The following is a 17,516-nucleotide window of genomic DNA, read 5'->3' as shown; positions in this document are numbered from 1 at the left end:
CAGTGTTGGCGTGGGCTATTGAGCTCAGTAGCCCATGAATCATCCAGTTAATACTGGTCATCTACTGTCGCCACCACTGTGGCCACATTGTTATTTCCAATGTCACAGGATGTGGTTCGCACAGTTTTCAGAGGTAGATTTAAGCCAGAACTGATGCATGTGCTGCCCAGTTCTTAACCCAAAACATTTGTTGGAATGCATGGATAAGTTCTTCCGATCAGCAGTCTTGGTACAGTTGTCTAATCATCATTCGCGAGATGCCATATTTGCATGAATGATGCAACATGTACTCGTGTCAATGTGTATAGGGTTTAACGCCTTCACTCCTGTCATTATCTGTATTGCAGTCATGGTTTGATGGTGGTACACTTGGTGCATGGGTGCCTCATTCACGGTCAATGGCATTCATGGGGCCAGGATGAAAGGGATTTATTTCTATGTGTATTTGAAAATGCTGATTACCATGTTTATAGTGGAGAGGGTAGTTGCAGTTTGAAAGTAATAGAATCCAACTTATTTGCTCCCTTGTGAGGGATGGGCAGCCTCTCGAGAGACACTGACATCAATGTAGAAGGATTTTCTTGTGGAGGTTTGTCACCAGTGACTGTCCGATGGCATTTGTGATTTTGGAGAAGCTTACTAATATCTGTTTTGGACAAGGACCCATCTGGCAAGGACACCCTCTTGCATGGTATCAGCCATGAATACATGCCCAGTCTCCTTGCTGCTCTTCCATTGATGGACTCATCCTCCTCCTCTATATCGGAATGGCCTAAATGCACTTGGGTCTCCTTTATTCTTATTCATTTACAGAATGTGGGCATCATTGGCTCGGACAGCATTTATTATCCACCCTTAATTGCCGTTGAGAAGGTGGTGGTAAGGTGCCTTCTTGAATCGCTGCATTCCCTGATGTCCTCCTCCGTCACTACTTCTTCCTCCTCAGAGATTGAGCTCCACCCATACGCTCATCATCAAGCCGGAGTTCCTTCCACTGTGTAATGGTGTGCAGCATGCACCATCCAAAACTATTCTCGAAACCTTTTTTGGGATCTGTTGTTGAGCTCGCCCTAAGCAATCGAGGCATCAGAATCTCAGTTTTAATATGCCAATTGCCTGCATGATGGTGCTCCTAATGACAACATGGTTGCCAATTGTAATTTTTCTCGGCCTCCAACTGTGGGTGCCTCAGGGGGTCATTAGCCCGGAATGTCCGTTCCCTAGAATGAAGGAGTAGTGGCAGCTGCTCAGGGACTTTTGAGTACACTTGAAGAAACACATTGGGTGGGATTTACCACCCTCATCGCGCCCTAGTTAGTGATGCAATGAGGTTGTTGCCTCTCGCAAGATTCGCAACGCTTGAGACATCTCTCAAGATTTAACCGACCCTCCCAGGACATCGCGATCCCAATCACACCCTCGCTGGCCGTGATCCAGATCAGCATATTTAAATGATCCATTAGCCTCATTTAAATATGCGCTCACCGTATTCTCCCAGCGCCCGGGAACTAACAACACCCCAGCAAGGCCTCGACAGGACGGTGTTTAGTACTGATCCATACAAACATGGACCAGTCGTTACGGCACCTGGGGACTCTCCCAGGCCATTGGAGACCCCAGGGTGGTTAGGCTCTGGGCAGGGTGGTACCCTGACACTCCTGCTGCCATCCAAACACCTTGGCACTGCCAGCCTGGCACATTGGCACTGCCACCCAGGCACCATGGCAGTGCCAATATGCCCAGGTTGCCAATGTTAGGGGTTGAGCCTGGGGTGCCTTGCCCTTAAGACGTTTGGTGAAGGAGGGCTCTTGGATCATGAACGATCTGTTTTGGACAAGGACACATCTGGCAAGGACACCCTCTTGCATGGTATCAGCCATGAATACATGACCAGTTGGGTGAAGTGGGGGGGTCTGGAAGCCACGGTGGGGTTGCTGAGGGGGGTCACAAAATGACTAGCGGCCTTGAACAGGCAAAATGCCATTGAATAGCGGGGTGTTTCTCGGAGCCGCAACAATCGAGAAACACCCCGCTAAACTTGCCCAAAAGCGGACACTGTTATTTTCCTGCTGCATCGCACCCGTTACCGTGGCCACAAACCACCGGCACATTAATAGGGTTCACCAAGGTGTTCACACACTGAGTTGGGCCTTTGATTACAATATGAATGCAGTCAATAATGCCCTGCACCTGAGAGAAGCCTACAATTTGGACAAAGGTTGTGGCTCTCTGAGCCTGAGACTCGGGATCCGTATTGAAAGGAAGGTACCCCATGTGAGCAAATGGGCATTAATTACTCCCCGAATGCATCTGTGTACTACTGACTGTGTCATGATATGCAGATATGCGGATAATGATATACAGACAGGCACAGACAGGCAGCTAATGAACACAGAGAACAGGACATGACCAATGAGCAGGCAGGATACTCAGGGGTGGTATCTCACTATAAAAGGCACGAGGCACTCACACTCCGCCTCTTCCACTGATGAACATCTACAGAGTGAGTCAGGGTGTATTTACAGTATCGCACCTCCAGCACGTGGCTAAGAGCTAGTCTGGTTCAGTCAGAGTAACCACACTTAGGTTAGCAGAGAGTCGAACTCATAGAGAACTGTGCTAACTGTGCTACTGGTTCAATAAATCAGATTGAACTAACTTCAAGGGCTGAAGTACCTTTTGGTTAAAGCTGCATCCAGTTGCAGCCTGTGTTATCCCAGAGTACATAACACAACATGCTACCAGGAGACTGCTTAATCTAGGTGGTTTACCTCAGTCCGTTCCGTGACGACCAGTGAATGTATCCCGGCACCATGGAGAAGATTCAGGCTCCTCACCAGCTCAGGACCTCCGGCAATCTCAGTGCCAACTGGCGGACATTCAAGCAAAAGTTTCTGCTGTACATCGAAGCTTCAGACCTCATGAGTGCGTCTGATGCAAGGAAGATCACGCTTCTCCTCTCAACAGCAGGTGATCAAGCCATCAAACTCTTCAACTATTTTCACTTCACCGAAGGCCAGGACAAGACAAAGTTTCAGACCATCCTGGACAAGTTTGACGGTCACTGTGAAGTGGACACCAATGAAATCTTCGAGCGCTACATATTCAAACAGCATCTACAAGGTAAAGATGAATCTTTCAACTCCTTCTTAACTAACCTCCGCCTGCTGGCGCTGTCCTGCAGCTTTGGTGATATTACTGACTCCATGATCAGAGACCAAATCGTTTTTGGAGTTCATTCTGATCCTCTGAGAGAGCAGCTACTGAAAATCAAGCATATGACCCTGCCAGTCGCAATTGAAACATGCACAATGCATGAACACGCCAAAAATCGCTATGCCTAGTGCAAATCGGCTGAAAATGAGAAACTTGCCTCCCACAAGGCAGAGAGTGTGCAGGCCATCTCCCAGATGCAGCGCCTCAGCATTGATGAAAGCGGCCATTTTGCGTGATTTTTCCAGGGCCCCACGCATCCGCGATGCGAACGGGATAACGAAGCAGCCGACACCCACACTGCGCATGTGCAACGACGCGCGGAGCGTCAGAACGCCAACGTCATGACGTGCTCGAACTGCGGCAACGCCCACTTAAAGAAACACTACCCTGCAAGAGGCAGGCGATGTTTAAACTTCAGGAAACCTGGACACTGTGCAGTCTTGAGCAGGTCTGCACCACCAGTCAGGGCCCAGCACTCCCAATTCCGATGACGGCGCGTTCAGAGTGTGCAACAACGATCACATGATTCTGATCCTGGCAGCACAACGGATCCAGAGGAAGAATGCCTGGACTCCGCCTACTGTGTGGGCATCATTACCAAATGTGAATATGCCACATCCAACTCATCACAAATTCGATCCATCCTCGCTGTGGATTCTGCGGACGAATGGCATGCGGTGATGCAGGTCAACCACTGCTCCATCCAGTTTAAGCTGGACACAGGTGCTTCTGCCAACCTCCTCTTACAGGCAGATTTCAAACACATCAAGAAGCCCCCAAGGACCTTCCAGCAGCCTGCAGGCCCCTGGACTACACGGAAATGCCATCACGATACTGGGATTCCGCCATCTACTCGTCTCCAACCGTAGCACCCATGCACGGTTATGTTTTGAAATTGTCAAGCCAGACATGGCATCCTTACTTGGCGCACATGCCTGCAAGCAGCTGAACCTCGTGCAGCAGGTTTACACAACGACATCCTCCAATGTGGATCTTCAGGCCGGCATTGACGACATCCTCGCTCAGTATCCGGATGTGTTCAACGGGATGGGCACGCTGCCATATCGATACAAGATTCTGCTGCGACCTGATGCCAAGCCAGTGGTCCATGCACCACGCCGGGTCCCGGCCCCACTGAAGCAGCGCCTGAAGGCACAGCTCAAAGATATTCAGCAACAGGGCATCATTTCCAAGGGAACCGAACCGACTGACTGGGTCAGCTCGATGGTATGTGTTAGAAAGCCTTCAGGAGACCTGCGCATCTGCATTGATCCCAAGGATCTCAATAAGAATATAATGTGTGAACACTACCCCATCCCGAAGCGGGAGGAACTCACCAGTGAGATGGCACATGTGCGTTTTTTCACCAAGTTAGCTGCATCACATGGATTTTGGCAAATCCAGCTGGATGAGTCCAGCAGAAGGCTCTGCACCTTCAACACACCGTTTGGCAGATATTGCTATAATCGGATGCCGTTTGGCATTGTCTCGGCATCGGAGATCTTCCATCGCATCATGGAGCAGATGATGGAGGGCATTGAAGGGGTTCGTGTGTACGTGGACGATATCATCATATGGTCCACAACTCCTGAAGAGCATGTTTCCCGTCTCCAGCAGGTATTCCGCCGTGCCCATGCCAATGGCCTGAAGCTGAACAGGTCCAAATGTTGCTTTGGCATGTCGACACTCAAGTTCCTAGGTGACCAGATCTCTCAGCAGGGCGTGCGCCCGGACACAGACAAGGTCAAGGCCATCAAAGCCGTGAAAGTCCCTGAAGACAAGAAGGCGGTGTTGCGCTTCCTGGGCATGGTCAATTTTCTGGGCAAGTTCATCCCAAACCTGGCCTCACACACCACGGCCCTACGAAACCTGGTGAAAAAGTTCACTGCCTTTGAGTGGAAGGCAGCACATCAGGCAGAGTGGTTGGAGCTGAAAGCCAAGCTAACCACTGCACCCGTCTGGACATTTTTCGACCCAGACAGGGAGACGAAGATCTCAACAGATGCGAGCCAGGATGGCATTGGTGCGGTGCTGCTACAATGCGATGACACTTCATCCTGGGCACCGGTAGCCTACGCATCGAGGGCCAAGACACCCACCGAAACAAGGTGTGCGCAAATAGAGAAGGAATGCCTGGGTCTTCTCACTGGCATTCTCAAGTTTCACGACTATGACTATGGCCTGCCGACATTCACTGTCAAGACGGATCATAGGCCTCTGGTCCACATTATCCACAAGGACCTGAACAACATGATGCCTCGGCTGCAGCGCATCCTCCTCAAACTCAGAAGGTACGACTTTGACTTAGTGTACACGCCTGGCAAGGAGCTGATCATCGCTGATGCATTGTCCCGCTCCATCACATTGCCTAGTGAATCGCTGGAAATCATCCGGCAGATTGAATCACAGGTACAGCTGTGTGCCAGCACCCTCCCGGCGTCTGATGAGAAGGTGGTTCATATCCGCGAGGAGACAGCCAAAGACCCCCTCTTGCATCGTGTCATGCACCACCTCGCCAATGGCTGGCAGAAAGGGCAGCGCCCTCAATTTTACAATGTAAAGGTCGACCTGACAGTGATTGTTGGTATCCTCCTCAAGCTGGACCGGATTGCCACTCCGCTCCGCCTAATCCATGAGGGACACCTGAGCTTCGAGAAGTGCAGTCGCAGAGCCAGGCAGGTTGTCTACTGGCCCGGTATTAGCCAGTACATCTCGAACATGGTCCTCAACTGTGCGACCTGTCAACCCTTCCAGCCAGCGCAGATCAAGGAGACGCTCCAGCAGCATGAAATCGAGACCTCCCCGATGTCCAAGGTTGGCATCGACCTTTTTCGTGCGAATGGTCGTGACTACGTGTTGATTATTGACTATTTCTCCAATTACTCTGAAGTCGTGAAGCTCTCAGATCTCACATCTCGGACCATCATCAAGGCCTGTAAGGAGACCTTCTCCAGGCATGGTCTCCCACTCACTGTCATGAGTGACAATGGCCTGTGCTTCAACAGCCACGACTGGTCTATGTTTGCCAAGTCATACCATTTCAGACATGTCACTTCCAGCCCACGCTATCCGCAGTCCAATGGGAAGGTTGAAAAAGGGGTGCACATTGTGAAACAGCTCATCTGCAAGGCCGCGGTTTCTGCTTTTGACAATTACCTCACGCTGCTTGCGTACAGGGCGACCCCACTGTCCACTGGCATGTCGGCGGCTCAACTCCTGATTAACAGGGTCCTGCGGACGACACTTCCAGCCATACACTTGCCCAACCTGGATCACCTCCCGGTGCTGCAGAAGGTGCAGCAGCTCCGAAACCAGCAAAAGCAGGGCTATGATGCTCATGCCACCGATTTGCCCGTGTTATCCCCGGCAGACACTGTCAGGATCAAGATACCGGATGGTGGCTGGTCTGCTCCAGCTGTTGTTGTTCGACAGGCTGCTCCCCTCTCATATGTTGTACGTTTGGGTGATGGTTCTGTTGTGCGACGAAACAGACGAGCACTGCGCAAAGTTGCCTGCCCGCAACCGCTTTCTTCTCCGTTTCCGTCCGTTGTTTTGCCACCTCCTGATACTCTAACTACGAGGCCACCAGTCAGGCTTCCATCCCGCCTGTCAAGGTGCTGTCGTCCCCACCACCAACTCTCCGGCGGTCGATAAGGATCAGACGCACGCCCCAGAGACTGGACGTATGAACATTTGTTTTGTTTGCTATGTTCTGTTTTCTCACATTAGACAGCTGTCTTCGCATGTTCACATATGCCACCGCTTGTAAATATGTTAATATATGCCACCACATGTCAGTACGTTCCCATATGCCAACAAAACATTTAAAAAAAGGGAAGATGTCACAATATGCAGACATGCAGATAATGATATACAGGCAGGCACAGACAGGCAGCTAATGAACACAGAGAACAGGACATGACCAATGAGCAGGCAGGACACTCAGGGGTGGTATCTCACTATAAAAGGCATGAGGCACCCACACTCCACCTCTTTCCACTGATGAACATCTGCAGAGTGAGTCAGGGTGTATTTACAGTATCCCACTTCCAGCACGTGGCTAAGAGCTAGTCTGGTTCAGTCAGACAGAGTAACCACACTTAGGTTAGCAGAGAGTCGAACTCATAGAGATCTGTGCTAACTGTACTACTGGTTCAATAAATCAGATTAAACTAACTTCAAGGTCTGGAGTATCTTATGGTTAAAGCTGCACCAAGTTACAGCCTGTGTTATCCCAAAGTACATAATACGACAGACTGCAATATATCAACCGACGCCCTGCTGAGGCCTGGAAAGAAGCTGAGGCATAGAATTTCAATGTGACGGTTATCTTTCCAGTCACTGACAGTGCATGGATTGATGCTCCAGTTGCTGCTGCACCATGAGACAAATGTCTGTCACAACACTGTAATTCAACTTGAGTCTTCTCTGACACAGGTTTTCTGTCATTTTGCGTTTGATGTCCCCATTCTGTACACCCTCCCCACAGGATATAACCTCATTGCTCTTCTTAGCCACGTGCTGGAAGTGGGATACTGTAAATACACCCTGACTCACTCTGCAGATGTTCATCAGTGGAAAGAGGTGGAGTGTGGGTGCCTCATGCCTTTTATAGTGAGATACCACACCTGAGTGTCCTGCCTGCTCATTGGTCATGTCCTGTTCTCTGTGTTCATTAGCTGCCTGTCTGTGCCTGCCTGTATATCATTAATATCCTTCCCCCTCATTCCTGGTGCTCACATCACGGCCTCTTCTTCATTGCTCTCCCACTGAGCTCTGGGCCACCATGTTGACTGTGTTCTACGGCCTCTATGCAAGAGGGTGACATGTCCACCCTATATACTTCCTTGGACGAGTGCTATGCGCAAATTGTTTTCTTGCATCTGGGTGGAAGACCTGTTTGGGGCAATGGATAATTGCAGCAGTCCCACCACTCTACTGGCTTGGGTCACAGGAGTGATGTGTTGGGTGTTCTGGATCACATACAGGTCACCGACACTTGAAATAGTGCAACACTATTTTATTGAATCATTAACTGTTTAAACATACTTAGACTGTGGGTTAATACGATACTTGCTTTAACTAAAGACCTTTGCCTTGTCCTAACCAGTCGATGCACTCAGCACATGGTGAATGTCTGTGTTGCAGGCTGTGAGCTCTGTCCTCCTAGCTAGCTGCAACTCGAATGAGCGGAAACTCTGATGCCCCCTGTCTTTATAGTGCATGTTCTCTCACTGGTGATTGGCTGCGGTGTTGTGTGTGTTGATTGGTCCCACTGTGTGTCCATCAGTGTGTGTCTGCACCATGATATATTGGTGTATATTATGACAAAGAGGATAGTGGGAGTTAAGGTCCTGGCATTTCTGGGGAGCTGAGTTAAACTTCAGTATAACTTCACAGGGGCATCTCACCTTTCCAGTGAGAACCCTTGCCAAGGAGAATCTCTCCAAAGGAAATGCACAGAAATGGGCCTTCTCTGCACTTCATGCTGCAGTGCTCAAAAAATACAAAGTAAGTGGAGTTCGACATCAGCGGAACTTTTAATTTTATCCACCTGGGATTTTCTGCACTTTGAGGTGGCTCTCCATTGTGGTGAAAATCCAGAAGGCAAGAGCAAGGATGTTATGCTAAACTTTTGTAAAATGCTGCATTGGCTTCACCTGGGGTATTGTGACGCACTTTGGGAATGATGCTTTCCAGAATGAAGGGCTTCAGTTGTACGACGAAAATGCAATGTTCTCATTAGAGGAGCGAAAAGAAGATTTGATGGATGCGTTCAAAATCATGAGCAGGCAGACTTCACAACAGGTTTGAGAATAAGAAGAAATGGGTCTGTGATAGGCCAAAGAACTAGAGGCAACGTGAGGAAACGTTTATTTGTGCAGTGAGTTGTTGTAATCTGGAATATACCATCTGATGTGGGGATGGAAGAAATGTTTAACAGTAGCTTTCAACAGGGAATTGGATAAGTACTTGAAAGATAAAAATGCAGGGCTAGGGAGAAAGATAAGGGTGTGGAACTAATTGGTTAGTTGTATCACAGAGCTGCCAAAGGCATGATGGGCCAATTGCCTCCTCCTGTGCAGCTGTGTAAATCCTTGTTAACAAGTCTTTTTAATTATTTTATATCATGATGCACAACAAGTTCAGCTTGTACATAAAGCCGTGTAAATTGGTTTAGTGAAAAAAAGTTGGAACATCACTTTATTACAGGATTTGTACTTTAATAGGCATTTTGCATGTAAATATTTTAAGGCTATATTGCAGTTTAGGAATGCTGATGTGAGTGAGAACAAGTATTGTGCATAGAAATGCTTGTGTTTTTGCATGTCTGTCTATAGATGTCACCATGCAAATTGGATGCCTGTTAAACCATATATTTTTCAAGGTGGATATTACTTGTGAAGTAAACAAGGTTTTGCAGTACAGAACTTGAGTATGGTTGAAAAAAGACATTTTGTCGAAGCTTTTCATCTTAAGCTCATCAGGACAATCTTGAGAATACCAATGTCAGGGGAAGCAACAAATTTATACTGTATCAGAAGAGAGTGCTGATTGGATGACAAGTGCACTCTGATTGATAGAAGTGCTGCCATGGAGAATGCACCAGTTAATGGTGACTGACAATTAACTGTCAAGCATTGTTTGAAATTCAAGCCAGGCAGCTTGACTCATTGGCCTGGGTAATAAACCAGTGGATATCTATCATTTATATTGTTTAGCTGAAACAGGTGCAATGTGTGTACATGTTCTTTCTTTCTGCAAAGAACACATACTAATATATGTAGATTCCATTATTAATATATGTAGCTTCCAACTCACTGCATAAAGAAATGTTTCCTCACATTACCTCTGATTCTTTTGTCAATTCCGAATTTATGTCCTCTGATTATCAACTGTGTCACGTCGCAAGCCCAACTGACGATTGTAAATTGGTTGCCAGCATAATATTTAGCACATTGAGGATTATTTAGCAAATGTTGTCCAATTGAGGCATAACATCCAAATTTGGACACTGTGTTTTGAGTTTTGCAAACATGGGCTGGCTGGGTACAGTTGTAACGTGCCCGAACAAAAGGGATGTGCAGTCTGATATGACCCACTGGTACTGAAATTCAAATACCACATTACTCATTTGTGTGAGAGGCAGAATGTCTTTTTGACTTGACTGGAGCATCCTGTTAGTAGCAAATTCCACTTGTCTTGCCACTGCCTAGTTGCAGTGTGAAACAGCTAACTTCCCTTGTTGCTCAGATTTCTGAGATAGCTTGCCCTTCCAGGGTAATCTGAGGTAGACCGGGCACTTTCCAGGGTCAAAGTTGATGGACTTAGGCCTGTTCATGAATTTGCATGATATACAGCAAGAAATGATCTGATCAGGGATCAAGGCAACAATTATTCCTCGGGTTGTCGTTTTTAAATTCATTTTTACAGGATGTGCGCATCGCTGGCTTGGCCAGAATGTGTTGCCATCCCTGATTGTCTTTGAGAAGGTGATGGTGAGCTGCCTTCTTGAACTGCTACCTACAGCATGACTGGTAGGTGGATCCACTGTGCTATTAAGGAGGGAGTTCCGGGATTTTGACCTAGCGACAGTGAAGGAACAGCGATATATTTCCAAGTGGGGATGGTGAGTGACTTGGAGGGGAACTTCCAGGCGATGGTATGCCCATGTATCTGCTGCCCTTGTCCTTCTAAATGGTAGTGGTCATGGGTTTGGAAGGTGCTGCCTCAGGAGCCTTGGTGAGTTCCTGCAGTGCATCTTATAGATGGTACACATTGCTGCTACTGTGCATCAGTGGTATAGGGAGTGAATACAAAGAACAAAGAACAACACAGCACAGGAACAGGCCCTTCGGCTCTTCAAGCCTGCGCAAACCATGGTACCTGCCTAAACTAAAACTGTACGCACTTATGGTGTCCATATCCTTCCATTCCCACCCTATTCATATATTTGTCTAGATGTTCCTTAAATGCTACTATTGTAACTGCTCCCACCACCTCCCGAGGCAGTGCGTTCCACATATTTACCACCTTCTGTGTAAAAAACCTGCCTCGCACATCTGTTCTGAACTTTTCCCCACGCACTTTAAACCTATGTCCCCAAGTACTTGACTCTCCTACCCTAGGAAAGAGCATCTGACTATCTCCTCTGTCCATGCCACTCATAATCTTGTAGACCTCTATCAGGTCGCCTCTCAACCTCCATTGTTCCAGTGAGAACAGACCAAGTTTATCTAACCTCTCCTCATAGCTAATGCCCTCCATACCAGGCAACATCCTAGTAAACTGCTTTTGTACCCTGTCCAAAGCATCCACATCCTTCTGGTAATGTGGCGACCAGGATTGTACACAATATTTCAAATGAGGCCTAACTAAGGTTCTGTACAGCTGCAACATGACTTGCCAATTTTTATATTCAATGCCACGACCGATGAAGGCCAGCATGCCGTATGCCTTCTTGACTACCTTATCCACATGTTTTGCCACTTTCAGTGATCGGTGGACATGCACTCCCAGATCTCTCTGCCTGAAATTACTCGCAAGAGTTCTACCATTCACTGTGTCATTTCTACATGCATTGGACCTTCCACTTGTCCTCACACTTGTCCAGATTAAACTCCATCTGCCATTTCTCTGCCCAAGACTCCAACCAGTTTATATCTTGCTGTATCCTCTGAATATTTGTTTAAGGGCTGCCAATCAGGGATGCTTTGTCCAGGATGGTCGTCTGCTTCTTAAGTGGTGTTGGAACTTCACTCATGCAGGCATGTGGGGAGTGTTCCAGTGCACTCCTGACTTGTTCCTTATTGTTGGTGGACTGGATTTGGAGAGTCAGGAGGTGAGGTACCCGCCGCAGGATTCCGAGCCTCTAACCTGTCCTTGTAGCCACAGTATCTGTATGACTAATCCAATTCAGTTTCTGATCAATGTTAACCTGCAGGCTGTGATTGTGGGGGTTTCAGTGATGGTAATGCCATTGACTGTCAAGGGCCGATGGTTTGATTCTTTCTTACTGGAGATGGTCATTGACTAGGACTTGTGTGGAGAGAATGTTACTTGCCACTTATCAGTCCAAGCCTGGATATTGCCCAGGTCCTGCTGCATTTGCACATGGATTGCTTCAGTGTCTGAGGAGTCGCAAATCATGCTGAATATTGTGCAATCATCAGAGAACATCCTCACATCTGATGTTATATTGGAAGGAAGGTAATTGATGAAGCAGCTGAAGATGGTTGGGCCTAGGAATTGCCCTGAGGAACTCCTGGAGTGATGACCTGGGATTGAGATGACTGACCTCCAACCAGCACAACCATCTTCCTTTGTGCCAGGTATGACTCCAATCAGTGGAGTGTTCCCCCGCCCTTCTCATTGACTCCAGTTTTGCTAGGGCTCCTTGATGCCATACTCGATCAAATGCTGCCTTGGTGTCAAGGGCAGTCACTCTTCCCTCACCTCTGGCATTCAACTCTTTTGTCCATGTTTGAACCAAGGTTGTAATGAGGTCAAAAGTTGAGTGACCCTGGCAGAACCCAAACTGAGCATCAGTGAGCAGATTATTGCTGAGTAAGAGCTGCTTGATAACACTGTGGCTGACCTCTTCCATCACTTTATTGATGATTGAGAGTAGACTGATAGGATGTTAATTGTCTGGGTTGGATTTGTCCTGCTTTTTGTGGACAGGACATACCGGGCAATTTTCCACATTGTTGGATAGATGCCAATGTTGTAGCTGTACTGGAACAGCTTGGCTAGGGGCACACTATTTCAGCATCAAGCCTGCATGGTCAGAAAATGGTCAATGGCCCGATATGTGATGTTGCCGATAGGACCAATCGCATAGTGTGTGGAACTGTAAGAATCCCAATGTTTATATTGACTAGGAAAGGTAGGCTCGTGGTAGGCCATGGTAGAGAACCCCCTGGCAGATTTATCAACTAGTAGGTCAGTTAACTGTCCGTCACCATTAACTGGTGCATTTTCCATGACAACACCTCTACCAATTAGATTCCACTTGCCAACTAATAATCACTTGTTTCTCATACAGTATAAAGTAGTTGCTCCCCTGACATTAGTATTCTAGCAACTAAATGTATTTTTCAGCAATACTAAAGAAAATTTGCGTGGAGAAAAGGCAATAAAATAATAGTTTATTAAGGCACTTGGTGTAAAGAATTATACCAACATAACAGCCACAGCCATACTGGTAATAAGATGTTCCTTCAAAATGCAAGGCTTTCAACTATATTCGGTTTCTGGTATCTTTTGTTATTTCGGCACATTGAAGATAGTAATGGATGCAAAGGGTTTCTTCATCTAATAGAGGTAGCGAATAAAACCATTGCGCAGGATTTTCAGCTTTGTTAATAATTGTGACCAAGAGTCAGGCCAGGTGTATAAAGGGTGACTGATCGACTGTTGCCTGTCTCACAGCTTCGCCAATAGAACATAGAACATATCATAGAATTTACAGAGCAGAAGGAGGCCATTCAGCCCATCGAGTCTGCACCGGTTCTTGGAAAGAGCACCCTACCCAAGGTCAACACCGCCACCCTATCCCCATAACCCAGTAACCCAGTAACCCCACGGGCAATTTGGGACACTAAGGGCAATTTATCATGGCCAATCCACCTAACCCGCACATCTTTGGACTGTGGGAGGAAACCGGAGCACCCGGAGGAAACCCACGCACACACGGGGAGGATGTGCAGACTCCGCACAGACAGTGACCCAAGCCAGAATCGAACCTGGGACCCTGGAGCTGTGAAGCAATTGTGCTATCCACAAGGCTACCGTGCTGCCCCCAACATAGAACAATACAGCGCAGTACAGGCCCTTCGGCCCACGATGTTGCACCGAAACAAAAGCCATCTAACCTACACTATGCCATTATCATCCATATGTTTATCTAATAAACTTTTAAATGCCCTCAATGTTGGCGAGAATTTGAACATTCTACCCAATACAATTTAAAAGCTGTCACTGCTGTGTACATCACATGTATGATTCAAGTCATATACAGTGGGTAACTTTAAAAGGCATATGGCTGCTGTATCTTTGAACCAAATAAACTGATTCCTTCATTAGCGTCCCCCTGCATTACTTACAAATAAGAAAATAATAACCGAACAAAAGTCAAGGACATCAAAATTCAACCTTCCAACAGTTCTAACTCTCCTTTTATTACAGTCAGTTGCATAATGAGTCTCTTTTAATATGTTTGGCAAATTAGTCTGGCAAATTATTCTAAATCCTTGTTACCCGTCTTCCTTTTGTATTTGCTTTAAAGTGATATTCAATTTATTGAATTGATTTATGCTGTTCTACCTTCCTGGCCTGATTTGAGATAACTTATAGGAGCATCAATGCCGCTTAATATGTATGAGTGATGTTCCCCTGAATATCCAATCTACACTGGAAAGCACAGTTTCTTGAATATTTTCTCATTGCTTATCCCCATTTACACTTAGGATTGATCTGGTTGCTCTTTCCTGAGTATGATACAGAGCATAGGAATTAATAGCAGACACTTATAAATTAATGAGAAGTGCAAGCTGAAATTCTTCAGTTAACAGGAACACACAACTGAATGAGTTTGATCTCAAATGTATAATATAATGAAAGTAAAACGATTTTGGATTTTACATGTCTGATTCCTTCATAAAATATTCCGCAGTTACTTAAAAGGAGTTGACTATACTAGAAATAAAAATGTGCTTGCAAGATTATAATTCATCAGGATAATTGGAAAGGATGTTTGGAAGCTCTCTCTGAGCCGGACCTTCTCCTTTGGGATGGATCCTGGTAACCAGACACATTGATTATCAATGGCATGTTTTAATTCTCCTGTGCTTACGGCAATTTATTTTGTGAACACTTGCTTGTGTTGTGCGTAAGCATGAAGCTGCAGCACTATAAAGCAAAAATTGACATCCAAAAGCATCTATTCTTTATTAACAGCAAGTTTGTTCTCAGTTGCATAGCCTCTTTGGCTGGAACGTAACCCATTGTGAAAGTCATTGGCATATTGTAGAAAATCATATCTTAATAATGGATAAATTGTCCATACTGGTCACTAATTTAATATGATGTGGAGATGCCGGCGTTGGACTGGGGTGAGCACAGTACGAAGTCTTACAACACCAGGTTAAAGTCCAACAGGTTTGTTTCGATGTCACTAGCTTTCGGAGCGCTGCTCCTTCCTCAGGTGTTGTAAGACTTCGTACTAATTTAATAGATGTTACTCACACTTAAGCTTTCTCTTTCTTTATAATAATAGATTCAATTTAATTTTCAACAAATGTAACTTTAAATACATTTTTTAAAGTTTCTATCTAACATGGGCCTTAGGTATTTCAGATATGAATGCAATATTAGTCAAAAGCTGCATTGCAAATATTAGCTTCTCGAGATAGCATGCTATTAAATTGCACCAAAAATGAAAACAGAAAGAACAACCCATAACTGATCCATGTGGCACTCCTTCACTGGTTGCTGTTTGGTATAAAGACCACACAAATGCTTCACCTATTTTCAGAACAAACTCATGCTATCAGTCAGCAAAATAGTTCAATGACAACCCAGTAAGCGGATCTACTTTTCTCAATCGGCACATATTTTAAAAGAACTGTACTGTTAAGCTCATTCTTAAATGCTGTTTCATTCATTTTATTTATCTTAACTATTTGTGAATCTGAGCACTACCATTTCAGTGCACTGTACTTTGGCTGAATGATATCAGAGATAAAATATTTGAAGAAACATCTTTTTTACAACACTAACAAAAAAACAATGCAGCATTTGATCTGTTTTTTAAAATTTAATATGTTGGATTGATGTAATTTCATCTGGTTAAAATATGCACATAACCATTTTCTTCTGTCACGGGTACAAAGTAGAATGCGGAAACAGGTATAAAACTGGCATTTATGCGACATCAGTTTAATCACAGAGCAAGAAAAGATATCTCAAAAAGTAACTTACCAACAACAGGAATACATTTAAAATGTATGCAGGGCAGTACTACACCAGCATGGCAGTAGCTGACTGTTGCTCAGGCTGTATCCATGAAGTTTGTTTCTAAAAGTGCAGAGATCACATAGCAAAATGAAGTGGGAAAAGGGCAGGAACAGGCATGTATTTTAAAGTTTCATAATTCCGTCGACATACATCACACTGCAAGGCTGACAGGAACAGCCAAATTGGACTTTGAAAACCAGTTTAACCGCACAACTTCTCAAGTTTAAACCCATTCAAGGCAAAGCCAAATTTCTGACCCCTTGTGTTTGTTTTCTCTTTGCTTCTCTGCTTCTTTACTCACCTAAAAGTAAAAGCTAAAATAGTCAACTGAAGATCGGTGCTTCTTCCCTTTCTCTTCTCTTTCTCTCGCTCTCTCTCTCTGTGGTAATCCCTGCCTATAATGTACACTGCTGCATTTTCCTGAATGCTCAGGAAGCTGCTTATCAGCAGAGAGGTTCTTCTCACTGTTCACTGCTGCTTCCTCCCACACCACCTACACACGGGCCTACGCACTTTCATCATCCTGCTTCACTTGCAAGCTGAAAAGGTGAAACAAAAGGTCGCATTAAATGTACATGGAAAAAAAAATGGAAAATTGGTGAAACAGCCTAATAAGTCTATCTTAAGACCTTAGAACATTTTGAATGCCTGTGTAAACCAATTGTATTAGCTTTACCGATTTATTAGTCGAGATAAAAGCACACATGCACACACACATACTCCAAAGCCGCAGGTCACTTGATTGAGAAAAATTTAGTTGAAAATGCAAGTTTCCTCTTTCATTTGTGTAAATATCTAACTTTATTTATAACTAAATTGCACTTAATTGCAATACTTGAGAATATTTCTCACATGTCTCTGTACTAATCTAACCATTACGCAATGTATAGTTAAAGAAGGATGAATAATTATTTAACTCATAATTCTTCTTGTTTTTGATGGAAAATATATGAACTTGGCATTGAAGTCTGCACCGCAGTAAAAATATTTAGGTTGCCAATCTTCCTTAATATTTAACTTATTTTGTTATATCAATATGTAGTTCGGACTGGGAATGAGGAAGTGAGTTTCAGTTTTGTTTTGAAAATAAAAAGTGCCATGGTTTTTTGTTTGACCAGAATGGCCAAAATCACATTTGTAGTCTCAGTCCCATGCCTTTATTCAGAGTGTGTACATTTTTTTCTTCCATTTCATTAACAGAATGAAAGCCATTTTTAGCTACATTTTTTTAGAGTCGGAATCAGCATAAGCCTGGCTAAGTTTTGTTGTTACTACTCTAT

General features: G+C 45.3%; 1 protein-coding gene across 4 annotated transcripts in view; it reads right to left on the bottom strand.

Moving 5' to 3' along the window:
• Window positions 1-16,769, bottom strand: part of LOC140393864 (receptor-type tyrosine-protein phosphatase R-like) — a 164,660-nt gene extending 147,891 nt beyond the window's left edge. For 2 of the 4 annotated variants that reach the window (XM_072480399.1, XM_072480403.1), the window contains exons 1-2: window positions 16,538-16,769; window positions 16,201-16,296 (exon numbers count right to left, since the gene is read on the bottom strand). The gene's annotated coding sequence lies outside the window, so the exon portion shown is untranslated. The remainder of the gene's footprint in view (window positions 1-16,200; window positions 16,297-16,537) is intronic. The other 2 variants (XM_072480402.1, XM_072480401.1) reach the window with 2 other exon arrangements.
• Window positions 16,770-17,516: the final 747 nt, after the last annotated feature.

This window comes from Scyliorhinus torazame, chromosome 17 (genome assembly GCF_047496885.1).
Source record: "Scyliorhinus torazame isolate Kashiwa2021f chromosome 17, sScyTor2.1, whole genome shotgun sequence".
NCBI classification, from domain to species: Eukaryota; Metazoa; Chordata; class Chondrichthyes; order Carcharhiniformes; family Scyliorhinidae; genus Scyliorhinus; species Scyliorhinus torazame.
This window is presented reverse-complemented; position numbering and strand designations above follow the sequence as displayed.